Source organism: Neltuma alba, unplaced genomic scaffold (genome assembly GCF_004799145.2).
Source record: "Neltuma alba isolate B1F8T4 unplaced genomic scaffold, ASM479914v2 tig00011490_pilon, whole genome shotgun sequence".
NCBI lineage: Eukaryota > Viridiplantae > Streptophyta > Magnoliopsida > Fabales > Fabaceae > Neltuma > Neltuma alba.
In genome coordinates, this window is record NW_021636159.1 from 192,136 (window position 1) to 206,053 (window position 13,918).

A 13,918-nucleotide genomic window follows, 5' to 3' on the forward strand; every position below is an offset into this window, starting at 1 on the left:
ATCTATCTAATGTAGCATATTTACAATGGGTTCATTTATCAAGAACTTAAATGTTGAAGTAGTTCGGTTGGGTTGTTGTTTGTAGACTTGATAAATTACAGCACTGGCAATATATGAAAATATGCACTATAGAGATTGAGCCCAATTTGCAGAGTATATGTATTTTTTCTCCTAATATTTGCTGTATGTTATTTTGTAGATATTGCAATCTATTCAATGATATACATAGGAGGAGGATGTTATTGTGTATTGTGCTAGACTCCTCTCTCTTGTATATATACCCCAATCCGCAAAATAAATAAAATAACATATTTTGAATCATATTTAGCCTCAATGTATATCAAAATAGATTGCAAAGAAAAGTTGAAGCCTTTGGAAAAATAATTCTTTCTCATTTCTAGATGATACATCACATCTTAATATATATACCTTGAAATAGCCAAGAAAGTAATGGCTGATAAAGTCTAACAAAAAACTAATTAAAACCTAATTAATGCTGATATGCAATCTATACAATAAATGACAGAATATTTCTACACTCCTCTTTAAGTTGGATCATATGTATTACTCATGTCCAAATTGTTGATGCATTCGTCGAAACTGTGTCTTGGTAGTCCTTTGGTAAGGACAACGGCAACTTGCTTCTTTGATAGAACATAAGTTAGAAACACAATTCTATTTTCAATCTTCTTTTTGATTAAGTGCCTATCTACTTTAACATATTTTGTTTTGTCATGTTGGATAGGATTATGTGACATATTTATAGCTGCCTTGCTATTAGAATAGAGTTTAACAGGTAACTTTGCCTCAACTTATAGATCCTCGAGGAGTTTTTGCAAACACAACCCCTCACAAATTCCATATGCTATGGCTTTAAGCTTGGCTTTTGTTGCACTCTTGGACACCACATTTTGTTTCTTACTCCTTCAAGCTACTAGGTTTCACCATACAAAGGTGCAACACCCAGATGTGGATCTTCTATCATAAGCAGCGTCAGCATATATTTCTATATTAGGTTGTTCACCTCTTTTCAAGAATAGGCCTTTTCCTGGTGTACCCTTGAAGTACTTCAAAATTTTGTACATAACTCGTAGGTGGGTCTCTTTTGGTGAATGCATGTGTTGGCTCACAAAGCTTATTGTAAAGGCAATGTCTGGCCTTGTATGTGACAGGTATATCTCACCAAACTTTGATATCTTTGCTCATAAATAAGGTTCTTTCTTTTTTTTCCCTCCTTTTCTTTTTCATCGCCATTGTTGTTATCTTTTCCCTTCTATGGCAATGGGAGTATCAATTGGCTTGCAACTGAGCATTCCAATTATGTCAAGAGATCCAGGATATATTTTCATTGTTAGATGCATATTCCCTTCCTTGACCTAGTAACTTGCATGCTGAGGAAATAACGCATTTGCCCCAGATCTTTCACTTCAAATTCGGAGGTTAAGACTTTCTTTAATCTTTCTATTTCCTTAATGTCATTTCTATGTAGGACGATATCATCCACATAGACAATCAGTATGGCTTTTTTCCCATTATTGTGTTTAATTATGAAAGGTTTGATAGGTCTATACGTGGGTCTAAGGTAGGAGGATCGGTGATATTTTGCAAGTTCACAAACCTCACGATGAGTGGTACTGATATCATGGTTAGGACACAGATTAGGGAACAATCGTTGAAGGTATTGGCAGTTAGGATGACCCATCCTCGTATGCCATAAAATAAAATCGACATGCAAAATGACTTACTATAGGTGAGAGTGAATTACCTACTTGGTTGACCTTGAAATTGTATAACCCCTTGTACTCTTTGGCACTTCCAATTATCACACTAAATAATAGATCCTGAAAAACACAATGAGATGGGTGGAACTTAGCAAAACAATTTGACTGCTTGCTTAATTGACTTATTGAAATGAGAGTGCAATCAAGTTTAGGCGCGTGTAAGGTAGATTCTAAGACTACGAAGTCTGAAATACAAATACTCCTTTTATCGGTAACCAATACTAAGGAACCATCTCCAATCTTTACTTTGATGTTACCTCCACATGGGGTGTAGGTAAAACACAACTAGTCATGTGATCGGATTCTCCCAAATCAACAATTCGTACTATTGTATCATGTGATATCTGTAATGCCTGGAAAAAGGTTCCCCTCTTTGCCACTGATGTAGTAAGGCTCTGCTTTGTTACACCTTATTTTTGTACCTCATTTTATTTTAATTGGAACTATTTAGAACCATTTCTTATTGCTCAAAGTTGGAAGAATTTAAACTTTGAATTTCTTGAAATTTGGGTTATTATTCATTATAATCTTCACAAAATTCATAACTAATTTTAGAAAAATTAAAATAAAATGGTTCTAAGTTCTATAGAAATCTCATGACATGTTTTTTAAAGAAAAAATGCTCATTGGTATCCAAAAGTCATCAATTACTCCCATAATTCGTTCATAGAGATATTGTTCATTTGGTAAATTTTTAATTTTTCAGAATTTATGCTCAACTATAGGAGGGCATAACTTTCTATACAAAATTCCAAATTTAATGAATTATCATTTATTTTAAAGCTAAAAATGAGATCTATAATCTTGTCAAATTTCAGTTCCAGACTTCACCAATTATTTAAAATGTCATTGGTCAAACTTTACCCCTAGAAAGTCAACTTTTATCATTTTATGTTACCATATTTGATTTTTCTTTCCTTTTCAATTCAAATAATCAATCCACTCATACTTTCAATACTAAAGCATAATTTTTGAGCAAATGTTCACATACATACTAGCCTTAATCATCAACACAAACATTGAAAATAATTTATAATAATCCCCAATAATTACAAACATTGTTTAAAGAGACATATTAATCAATTTTCTCCCAAAGTAACTTTCTTCTCTTTGTCTTTGCTTGATTCAACTCCTAGATGGTGAAATTTGAACATAAAGATCAGTAGTAAAGAACCATTATCATCATGCAATTCATGCTATGTGAAAATGTGGCATCTGTACATAAAATCAATATCATTATGCGGTATGGGAAGAGAGCAATTAATCAAGCCATAAGTCATTCCTCGTACATAATACCAATGCATATTCGACATACAATTCCATACATAATCACATGATTTGCTCAATCATATTATGGCAACATAAATCACATAACACATACACATTTAAACACGTAAGAAAGCAATCAAATTATGAGTTCAATGCTACCTCTTGGTTGACAACTCAATTCGGCTTCTTTAGGGAAATTGTGTTCCTCTTTGATCTCTTACAATGTGCCTATCATTCCAAGTACAGACATACTCCGAATCACCAATGATTCAAGCATAAACACTAATGCTTGACTTAAGCTCAATTAAAACCCTTTTTTCCTTGATTTTTAACATAATTATTTCTTCTTTGTTTCAATCAATCTCTTGGGTAATTTTTATACAATTTTTCATGTAAAATTCAAATATTAAATCAGATTTTACAAAATCAAATTCCTTCCCTTCTATTTTAGCTTGACCGAATGGGGTAGTACAACTTTCAAAAATTTCATTTTTGATTCCAATGATTTTAAACACTTTTTCTTGGTATTCTCCTATACAAAAACACCTTTTTACATTCATTGGAATCATCAAATCATATTGAAATAAACTCCTACCCCAAGAACACAAAGTGGCTGAATGGTATGCCTAATTACCCTAACTTAGTTTTCTTCCAAAATCACTCCAAACACCATTTAAACATGATAATTTCAACTCATTTTCAAGGCTTCTATCCTTCCCTAATTCATACTCATTCCAACTGAAACATGGCAGTACCATAACCTTGGATTGCAATGTGAATTTCTAACCATAACAGGCTTTAAACTTAACCAAAATAAAGCTCAAACTTGCTTTGATAAATCCTTGACCAAAACTTGGTATTGCCTCCTTCAAATGCACTGTCTAAGGCTCACTTTTAAGTATTGGTTATTTTAGTGTAATTTTTTGTCAATTTTTTTGGCTATTTTAGTGTAATTAGGGGGTTTTTATAGAGCATAAAATATGACTCCTCCCCCTCATGAATGGCATGATTTTTAGCAACCTAAGAGAATACCTCATAATTTCTGATCATGTCATGTGTATAAATTCAAGATTATTCCATGAATATTTAGGGTTAATTGGGCTTAAATCCATTTAAATATTGGGCCATGTTTTTGCACAAAATTTTTGGGCTTTCTTGGCCCAAAATGAGGCCTAATATTGATCTGGAATGATCAAGGGAAGTGGCCCAATCATAAAATATCAATTCTAAGCAAAATTAAAGTTTATCGATTACTATTCACTTGTAACTTTTCATAATTATTTTAGGCCTCCAAAATTAAATTTTTCTCCATGAAAAAAAATCCTATTTTAATATAAGAAGGCATTCTAAAAAACTTTAGAATTTTTCTCCACCCCTAACTATTTATTTTGCATTTTTTTCGAAATAGGGTTTACTAATAAGATTTCGGTAATAAATATTCTAAAATTAATTCTTGCACTTCTAAGGCATGAAATCAGTTTTATAAGTTTAAATAAACACTTAGATAATTTTTTCTGATTTTTTGAAGAATTATTGAGGCCTCTTTATTTAAAATAATTATTTTTACCCGATTTTTACTATTTTTCTCGTTCAAGAAATTCCGTAATAAGCTATTTTCACTCCAATTTCACCTTCAGGGCCTCTATTGAGGTTTTAAAATCTCTAATTTGCTAATTTTTTATTTTTAGGGAATTTTCTAGAGTTTTTCTCAAAGTTTTTCATTTTGCCCTTTCTAGATCGATAATTTTGAAAATATCAGTCTGGACCCTTTCTGGATCTTGTACCATGCTTGGCTTCCTCAGTCGATCTTCTTTCCCTATTGGCCTTTGATCTAATTTTTTAATCCCTTTTTTAATATTAAATTTTGTAGGATGTGATAGGCTTAACCTCATTAGACAGGATGCTTGGTAGTATCCATAGTGCCACTGCTATAGCATTAATCAGAAGTGGTGACGGACAAAAGATATGAAGCAAACTCCATAGCAATAAAAAATTCACGTTACAGTATACATCACGCATTATACAACCATGGCTCATCATGGGAGTGTTGCCCAGTCGTAGAAAAGGGGTGGGCTTGATTGGAAATTGCTCATTGCCACCAATAGAAGTAATTACCAGCAGTATTGCCCGTCCACACGACCCCATGCATAGCTGCAAGCTTATTGGAGTCGAAGATTATGGTAGCACATAGGGTCCACATGTGTGTTGTTCTCCATGATACTGTGGGAGGTGGTTGATTGAAGCCTTCTCTTTCCTCTGGGACTGGCAGTGAGACTCCATAATGTCTACACCACCATGCACACAAATTCCCTAAGATACTAAACAGGAACTCTCATATGGTTTGGAACCCACAAACCCTAAGTGTATGGGTTTTGAACCTGATGCTCTGATACCACGTGGAAAAATAATTCTTTCTCATTTCTGAATGATACATTACATCTCAATATATACACCTTGAAATAGACAAGAGAGTAATGGCTAATAAAGTCTAATAAAAAACTATTTAAAACCTAATCAATACTGATATGCAATCTATACAATAAATGACAGAAGATTCCAACAAAGCCCATAAATTAAATTTTCCATTTTAGTCCCTTAGGTTACAATATATTTGGTATATCTAAAATTTGTTCTGAACTTTAAAATAATCGTAATTAAATGCAGAAAGATTACGTGAAAGTGCTCTAAAGTTCTATTAAAAGCTCTTGAAGTCCTTTATGATGGTAAAATATCACTCTAACTTAGTTATGCTCAAATCTATAATTGATGGTATGTATTAGAAGCTTCATGTGACTTTACTCAAATCTATATGGTGCTTCTTGAACATAAAAATAACAACTTCTGTATTGCTTTTTTTTTATTTTTTTTAAGAAGAATATATTCCATTGATAGCATAAACTAATCATCCTTGAGATAATGAGAGTAAAAAATGTATCTTTTTTCACTAGGTTTGCTCCATACACACAAAAATAGAGGAATTGAATCTCAAATCACGCACTTAAAAGGTGAGAGTTTTTAGCATTCATGCCAACTTGAATTGGTTCTAGTTTCCTCATATTATTTTCAATTTTAGTTATGATGGCTTTTTGCTTGTTTAGGTTTTTCCTAGACAATACTTACCATTTACCTCTCACAGGAAAAAAAAAATAAGACTCTATTTTAAAGTGTTAAACTTTTCGAAAGACTTGACTATCTCTAATTATTTTGATGCCGGAAGAAAACTCAATTGTCAATATTATGGAGTTTCTGACTTGCTGGCAACTCGTGTTAGTGAACTTTGAATCTTCCTTGCAATTTGTAGGCTTTGTTGGATTTCTTATGTAGCAATCTTTATCTTTGCATCTGTATCAAGTATCAAGATTGCTGACTTGCTATTCATTTAATGGGTTTATTTAACCATTGCAAGGAGTGAAACTAAAATTTTGCTGATTTTTTTTAGCAAAAAATATTTTTTACTTTGTTCACCTTTTTTTTTGTTTGGTTTTTTTTTGGTGAAATGCCTTTTTCACTTTGTTATCAATTGTTGCTATTCTTTTTAACAACTTTTTTTTTTTTAAGAACTTGACATAATGAATATAAAGAATTTGACATAATTTTTTTTTCTTGGGAAGAAATACAAGAGTTCCATGGAAAGGAAATTAACTACCAAAAAGTCTAATGACAAGTGAGGAGTTGTTATTTTTTACTTTAGAACTTGTCATTATAAGCTGTTCAGTTGTTATTGAGACTTTATAACAATTATGTTCCTTATTTGGGACTTAGTTGCAACTTTCCTTTTTTTTGAGAGAATTGCAATAGAGTCTCATGAAAAGAAAATAACTCGCCAAAAGTTCGAATAACAAGTGAGGAATCTTTCATTTTCTATTTTGAAAATTTTCATTATAAGCTACTTACTTGTTGGTCGGACTTTATAACAATTATGTTCCTTCCTTGAGACTTAATTGCAATTCTCTCTTTTTTTTGGGAGAATTGCAATAAAGTCTCATGGAAAGAAAATAACTATAAAAAAGTCTTAATGACAAGTGATCAGTTGTCATTTCTTACTCTGAAACTTGTCATGATAAGCTGCTCAGTTGTTATTGGGACTTTATAGTAATTATATTCCTTTCTTGGACTTAATTCTCATTCTTCCTTTTCGGAAGAATTGCAATAGAGTCCCCTGAAAAGAAAATAACTACTAAAAAGTCCCAATAACAAGTGAGGAGTTGTCATTTCCTACTCTAAAACTTATTCTTATAAAAAATCCTACACGAGATAATTCAATCCCTAGAGAGGAATGAAATTAGCAAATCAATTCATTGACATACTAGTTGAGGTGAATCATTTGCATGCGGTCAAGTTCATGCCTTTCATTTAGGATCTGTTTGGTACGAGGCAAACAGAGAAAAGGAGAAGAGAAATTTTAATGAGCTCAATTTAAAAAATTAAAGAAGTGGGGTTATAAAATTTTGATAAAAAGATGTAAGATAAAGGAGTAAGAAAAATTAATTATTAATCTTTAACCCCATTTAAAATTTTTTTTAAATTGAAGTCATTAAGAATTTTCTCCCCTCTCCTCCAATTTCCTTCTACCAAATATAAGGTAAGGGTTAAACAAGAAATTTTAGGTGAATTGAATTTTTGGAGCTTACCAAAATCTAAGCAAGTCTTGTGTGTGTAATTTTCAGTTGCACCTTTTTTTTTTTTGCCACTAATAGATATTATTTTTTATGCTACTTTTATATAAAAATTGTAGGCTTGTCAAGTGATAGGTTGGGTGAAAGTTGAAGCAAAACTTTAAATTAAGATTATTAGATTTGAACAACTTAAATCTCATATCAATGATGACCATCTGGTATTGGTTCTTATTGTGATGATAAGCACGGGTTATTGGCTAGACCTAGAGGGTGTTTGGTTCATCAAAAAAGCAATTTTTAAAAGTGTTTTCATGTAGTTCGAAATAAAACTCCTCTCGTATACTTACATCCCCTACCATTTCTCTCCACTACCCTCATTTTCCCCTTATTACAATTGGATTAAAATTTTAATCATTCAGAATTAATATTTTATAAAAATATTATAATTTTACATAAAATATATCAATAAATTTAAATGGTTCATATTTGAACTAAACAATTCATAACTACTATTATTGTAAAGTAGATTTTTTCTTACTTTTTTAAATTACAATTGTGAATTGTTCAGATCAAATTTTAGCATTTCAAAATTTATATTTTTACATAATTTTAAAAAGGAGGATTTAGGTGCTACTGATTTGTTACCTAAATCCTCACACATGATGATCGATCTTTTCTGCATCCCTGATCTCCTTCTACTGAGTTGTCTTGAGGTAGATTTTGATAAATGATTCTATCTTTTATATGATTTGATAGGTTATTCCCTAAAATACAGTTTTTACTCAAAAGAAAAAGAGAACAATAGTGGTAGAGGGGAAAAGAAGGGTAAAGGAGTAGCAGGGGGGAAGGGTAGAGGGGATGATCTATTACGGACTCGAGCAATGAACCCATAAAATAAAAAAAAGGTATGGGGTGTTGTTCAGCCCAATGATTAAAGAGTTAGACCAAATACTTCCATTAGTTGGATTGTGATTGGACTTGCCAGCAGCTCAATTTGAATAAGAAAATTGTTTTCAATGTTTGAGTCAGGTTAGGAATGGAGATGAATTGTCATTAAATCATTTGGATCTAAAGAAAGCGAAGGCTGAAAATTTAAAAACTTATCAAAAAGTTTAAAGAAAAGAATTGACTTTCTGAAAAAACACATATAGTCATATCATTTGTAATTTATATGGTGTTATTTCATTAATTCATTTATTATGGTATTTTTGTATTGATAATTATACTTACAGTAAATTCATATATACACACACACACATAATATGCATATCATTATTTTTATTAAATTTTATTTAATTATTATATTATTGGTTTAACATCAATCTAATCAATTGAATCATGAAAATTGAAACTTGTTGAGTTTTCCGATTTAATACCTAATCTAGCTCTTAGAACATTGGTTTGAATGATATGGACTAGTTTGTTCTTTGGTCTAGTTCTAAAATATATGCGGACAGAATCAGGTTTTAATTTGCTAATTTTTCCCACGTATCTGGCCAGTTCATTCTAACTTTTATAACCATGACAGTTTATAACTATGATAAAAACAAGACCCACCTGGTCAACATAATATTGCAAGGTATATCTTTTTGTTATATTATTATTATTTTTGGACCTGGAATATTGCATGGTATATCAAAAATCCAAAGAAATGCACATAAATTGAGGTGCATAATAATTTTAATCTTAACTTCATATATACACACATTATTATTATTTATTAGAGTAATATTTTTTCTGCTTGTTTCATTAGAAAAAATTGAATATTTTTCGAATATTTTTCTGTGTGGTTATAATGACTACCATTCAATTCTCAAATGTGCATACCCACCTGGAAAAAAGATGGGTGTTTGGATACTTTGAAAAGTGCTTCTGAGAAGCACTTTTCTGTAAATTGAGATAAACTCCTCCACATATTTATCTCGTAGACTAGAAAATCACTTCTGAAACCATGGTTTAGTTTTCATCCAAACACCCCCTAATCTTGAAACCTTTTTGTGGCATCTCATGGAACCATTTTTTGTCCTGTTTATGAAACCCTTTTATCGGACAAATTATAAAAGAGGAAAATATCAGTCCAAGAATTATAAAATTAAGGTAAAATGATTCAGACAAATTACATTAGTCCAAGAAAAGGATAAATTACAAGAATGAAAAAATAAATATTTGATGGGCATTTTCAGTAGCTCCTAGGAAAGAGATCTCAATTTTTTATCCTTATGAAATCCAACCTAATCTTTCGGAGACCTAACCTACCATTAATTAAGGCTAATCCTTACATTCTTACTTTTCTGCTTCATGTCTGGTAAATTTAGGTAATAGCATCATGACTGCGTGTTGAAAGTTCAATGAGAGAGACTTTTTTAGAATGAGTCTGGCATGGTATTAAATTCCTTGTCACAATTCTTATGGGATATACTTTATTGTTATCAAACTAAGATAACATCTATCACTCTCATCTTATTTATTAGGTGCATTTAGTATCTTAATCTTATTTATGGTACATCTCAGTATGTGTCATGATTTTTTTTTTTGTGACACCATCACTCTAATTTTATATATAATGCATTCAACACTCTAAACTATAAATAAGATTATGGTGTTGGGTGTAACTGAACAAGTAATATCAGTGTGTTAGACGTATTAGAAAAATAATATCAAGATGGTAGACACATCTCGCAAATAAGATCAAAGTGCTGAATGCATGTGGGAAACCTTGTTATTATAAACAATTTCTAAAATTACAAGTCACTTGGTGAAACTCCGGTCAAAAAAAAAAAGTCACTTGGTGAAACATATTAAATAAAAAATTTCAGAAAAAAATGATAATTGAGTTTCAAAAACCCAAAAGGTACACGTAAATTAAATAAGTTCCAAATTAGTCATAAGGACTAAATTAAAATTTTAAAACATTAGTAAATTTATAATATTGGTCGCTGCAATTATTATTATTTTTTAAAAGCCACAAGTCACCCTCACCGCCCGGTTGGCCATTGACTAATCATCAAAGCTTTTGAGGACTGGTGGCTTTTTTAAAAAAATATTTGTAACGTGATTGACAACTCTTATAATAATATTCACAACTCAATTAACACCATTAACCTTGTGTTTTTTCAAACTTTTAAACAGAAAGTTTTTCATCATCCGTAATTTGATTGATAACTCTTGTAACGATATTCACAACTCTATTAACGCTATTAACCACTTCATATGATAGGTTTTTAAACTTGGAGAAATTAGAGGAAATATGAATCATGTTAACCTCTTATATACTTAATATGCATTTGTTTTATTAAATTAAAATAGAGTTAAGATGCATCCAGCACCCTAAATTTTTTTTTTTTTTTATAACGAGAAGGTAAACCAAGGCTAATTATCCCTTGTCCATTACAATGATGCTATTGAGCTCATCAGGCACTTGTACCACTGTATGAAAGCCCGGCTGTGCTGTCAAGCTTTTCTTTGCCAACCAGTCCGCTGCTTCGTTCACTGCACGCCTCACATGTTTGATATTTGCACCCTAAAATATTTAACACTCTAAAATATTCTTTTGCTTGATGATGGTTGCACCAAAGAATTTTTTAGAGTGTTGGACGCATCGAAAAAAATACTTTAAGGCATTAGATGTCTAAAAAAATATTTTAAAGTGCTGGATCCATTTAAAAAAATATTTTAGAGTGCTGAATGCATCACAAAATACTTTAGAGTGTTGGATGTACATAAGAAAATATTTCAGGATACTGAATGCATCTTAACCAGTTAAAATATATATTAAATTAATACTATTAATTTAAAAGCCTATAATATAAAGTAGTTAATAGTGTTAATAGAATTGTTAATTATATTATGAATGTTGAAAAAAAAATCCTAGTTAAAAATTTTGAAAAACACATAGTTAATGACGTTAATAAAATTATGAATATTATTTATAAGAGTTGTCAATCATATTATGAATATTAAAAAATTCCAAAAATAAAATAATTGCTGGTAACTAGTGGCCTACTTAAACCTAGCCCTGAGGGTGACTTGAGGCTTTGAAAAAAAAAAAGAAATATTATAAATTCACCAACATTTCAAAATTTTAATTTAGTCATTATGACTTATTTGAATTTTTACAAACTCAGGTCATCTTTTGGAGTTTTAAAAATTCAGCTATTCGAAAATGCAATGGAAATTTTGAAAACTTAGCTTAAATATTTGTAAAACCAGAAATTTATTCCATCTTCAAACAAAGTCGATAATTTATATTGATCAGATATGTCTTCAGTCTTCAGCTTTAATTCTTTTGGATGGAGAATATGCTTTTACAAAAGTTAGCCTGTCCAAAACTTACTTGATTCCACTATAAATTAGTTGCAGTTTAACATGGGTTTTGGATACTATGTAATGTGTAAATTTGTTCTGAAGTTTTTTCTTGTAACTTTGGACATTCGGAATTTTTTTAGGTGAACAAATTTATCCTAAAAATTTAAAATCTTAGTAATCTTGATCATTATTAGTAAAAAAACTAACGTTGATAACAAAAATAGTGACATTAACTGTTAACATTTTTAATAGTAAAACACAACATTGCTATGATTTTAAATTTTTGGGATAAATTTGTATAAATTTTTTTTTTCAGATAACCAGAGTTCCTTGATGAAAACTTTTGGATAAAATTTATATCTTAACCCATTGGTTAAATAAGGAAATCCCATTCATAGTAAAAAAATTTCTCTTATATTTTCAAATGTTGTTTAAATACAATCATTATTAGATTTTCATTTTTTTTTTCACATTCAGTTTTTGTTTACACAAAACTCACTCAAAGTTCCTCTGCCTTGTTAGTGACTCAAAGTTTCCCTCTTCACGGAACAGTCGATTCACTATTTCTGGCTCAAATTCAATTGGGAATTCCGAATTCCAGTATTACTCTATTTATTATTTTTAATTTATTAATTATTAAGTAATCGCACTGCTCATAAGACTAATATCCTAGCAGCAGAGGGGTTTGCTGTTTCAAGATTAGCATTTGAGGTGTTCATATTCAATTTATAATTCTTTAATTTCTCAGCAATTAATTATATATATTTATATATCTTTTAGTTTAATTTTTCTGAGCAATTCATTTTATATTTTCATTTTGGCTAAAAAATTATATATTTTTAAACTCAAAAGTAAAATATTATTTTTATTTTTTCCGAATTAATTGAAAGGATTTTTCACATCAGATGTCTGAATTAAACATCACGTAAATCTCATCTTTGTTATTTCTACTTCTTAAATTTATCCCTCAATTAAGTATTCCAATCAATTGATAGGATTTTATTTTCTTTTATAAAGGATAATTTGTTTCAAACTTTTTTCATGAAAAATCACCTCCTGTGAAAAAATCACTTGTGAGAAATTTTATGATATTTTTTAAGGGTATAAAAATAATTATAATTTGAAAAAATTATTTTTAATTATTTTGAAAAATTACTTGAAGTACTTTTTGAAAATAATAAGATGAGTAAATAAAAATATAAATAAAAATATTTAAATACGTTGAAAAATCACGAAATTTGAAAATCAATAAATAATAAATATTTTATATATAAAAAAAGAAAAGATCATATGAGAATTATTTTTTATTATTGTAACCGTTATTAGTTAATCAATTAATTGTGGGGATTGTTTGCAGTTTGTACTTGTAGCCGTTAAATTCACGCAAGCACGACGCGCATCTAAGTGTAAGTTTACGATATTGCCCCTACACACCAAAACGACCGGGAAGAGCGTTATTTGGTCATTTTATTTAAGGAGCCAAAGTTCCTTTGCGCAAATTCGCATCCGTGTCTCCCTCCTCTCCAGCTTAGTTCAGATCTCTCGTTCGTTTACGTACTCATCTTCTTCTTTTCTCAAAGGTACGCTGCTTCAATCTCTTGGAATTTAGTTTGCATCTCTCATATCTCTTTAAATTGAGGACATTTTCAAAATTTCGGGCTTTGATCTCTTCCCATTTGAATTTTTTGCTTGTACCCCTCAAATTTTGAATATTTTGCATAGATCCGAATTTTGATTGGGATCTATGAAGTTTCCATTCTGTGAACTGACAGCCTTCGTCAGACCCAGAATGATACTGTTTGAAAGGCAACATTTTGTTGCTCTGTTTGACATCGTTCAACTTTGTAGTGGCTGCATGTCATTTTGGGTTTTGGAGGGGGGATTGGACGAGTTTAATGATATTTCTTTCAATTTTTAAAATCTTCGTTGTCCTATTTTTTCTCCTTT

At 30.5% G+C, this 13,918-nt stretch overlaps 1 protein-coding gene across 5 annotated transcripts in view; it reads left to right on the forward strand.

Annotated features, from left to right (window-relative positions):
• LOC114714185 (UMP-CMP kinase 3) overlaps positions 1-13,918 on the forward strand; it is a 36,779-nt gene that overhangs the window by 16,143 nt on the left and 6,718 nt on the right. For 2 of the 5 annotated variants that reach the window (XR_003737424.1, XM_028898904.1), the window contains exon 1: positions 13,445-13,551. The exons of the other annotated variants lie outside the window; for them this stretch is intronic. The gene's annotated coding sequence lies outside the window, so the exon portion shown is untranslated. Of the gene's footprint in view, positions 1-13,444; positions 13,552-13,918 lie in introns of those variants that run through there. 5 annotated transcript variants of the gene reach the window in all.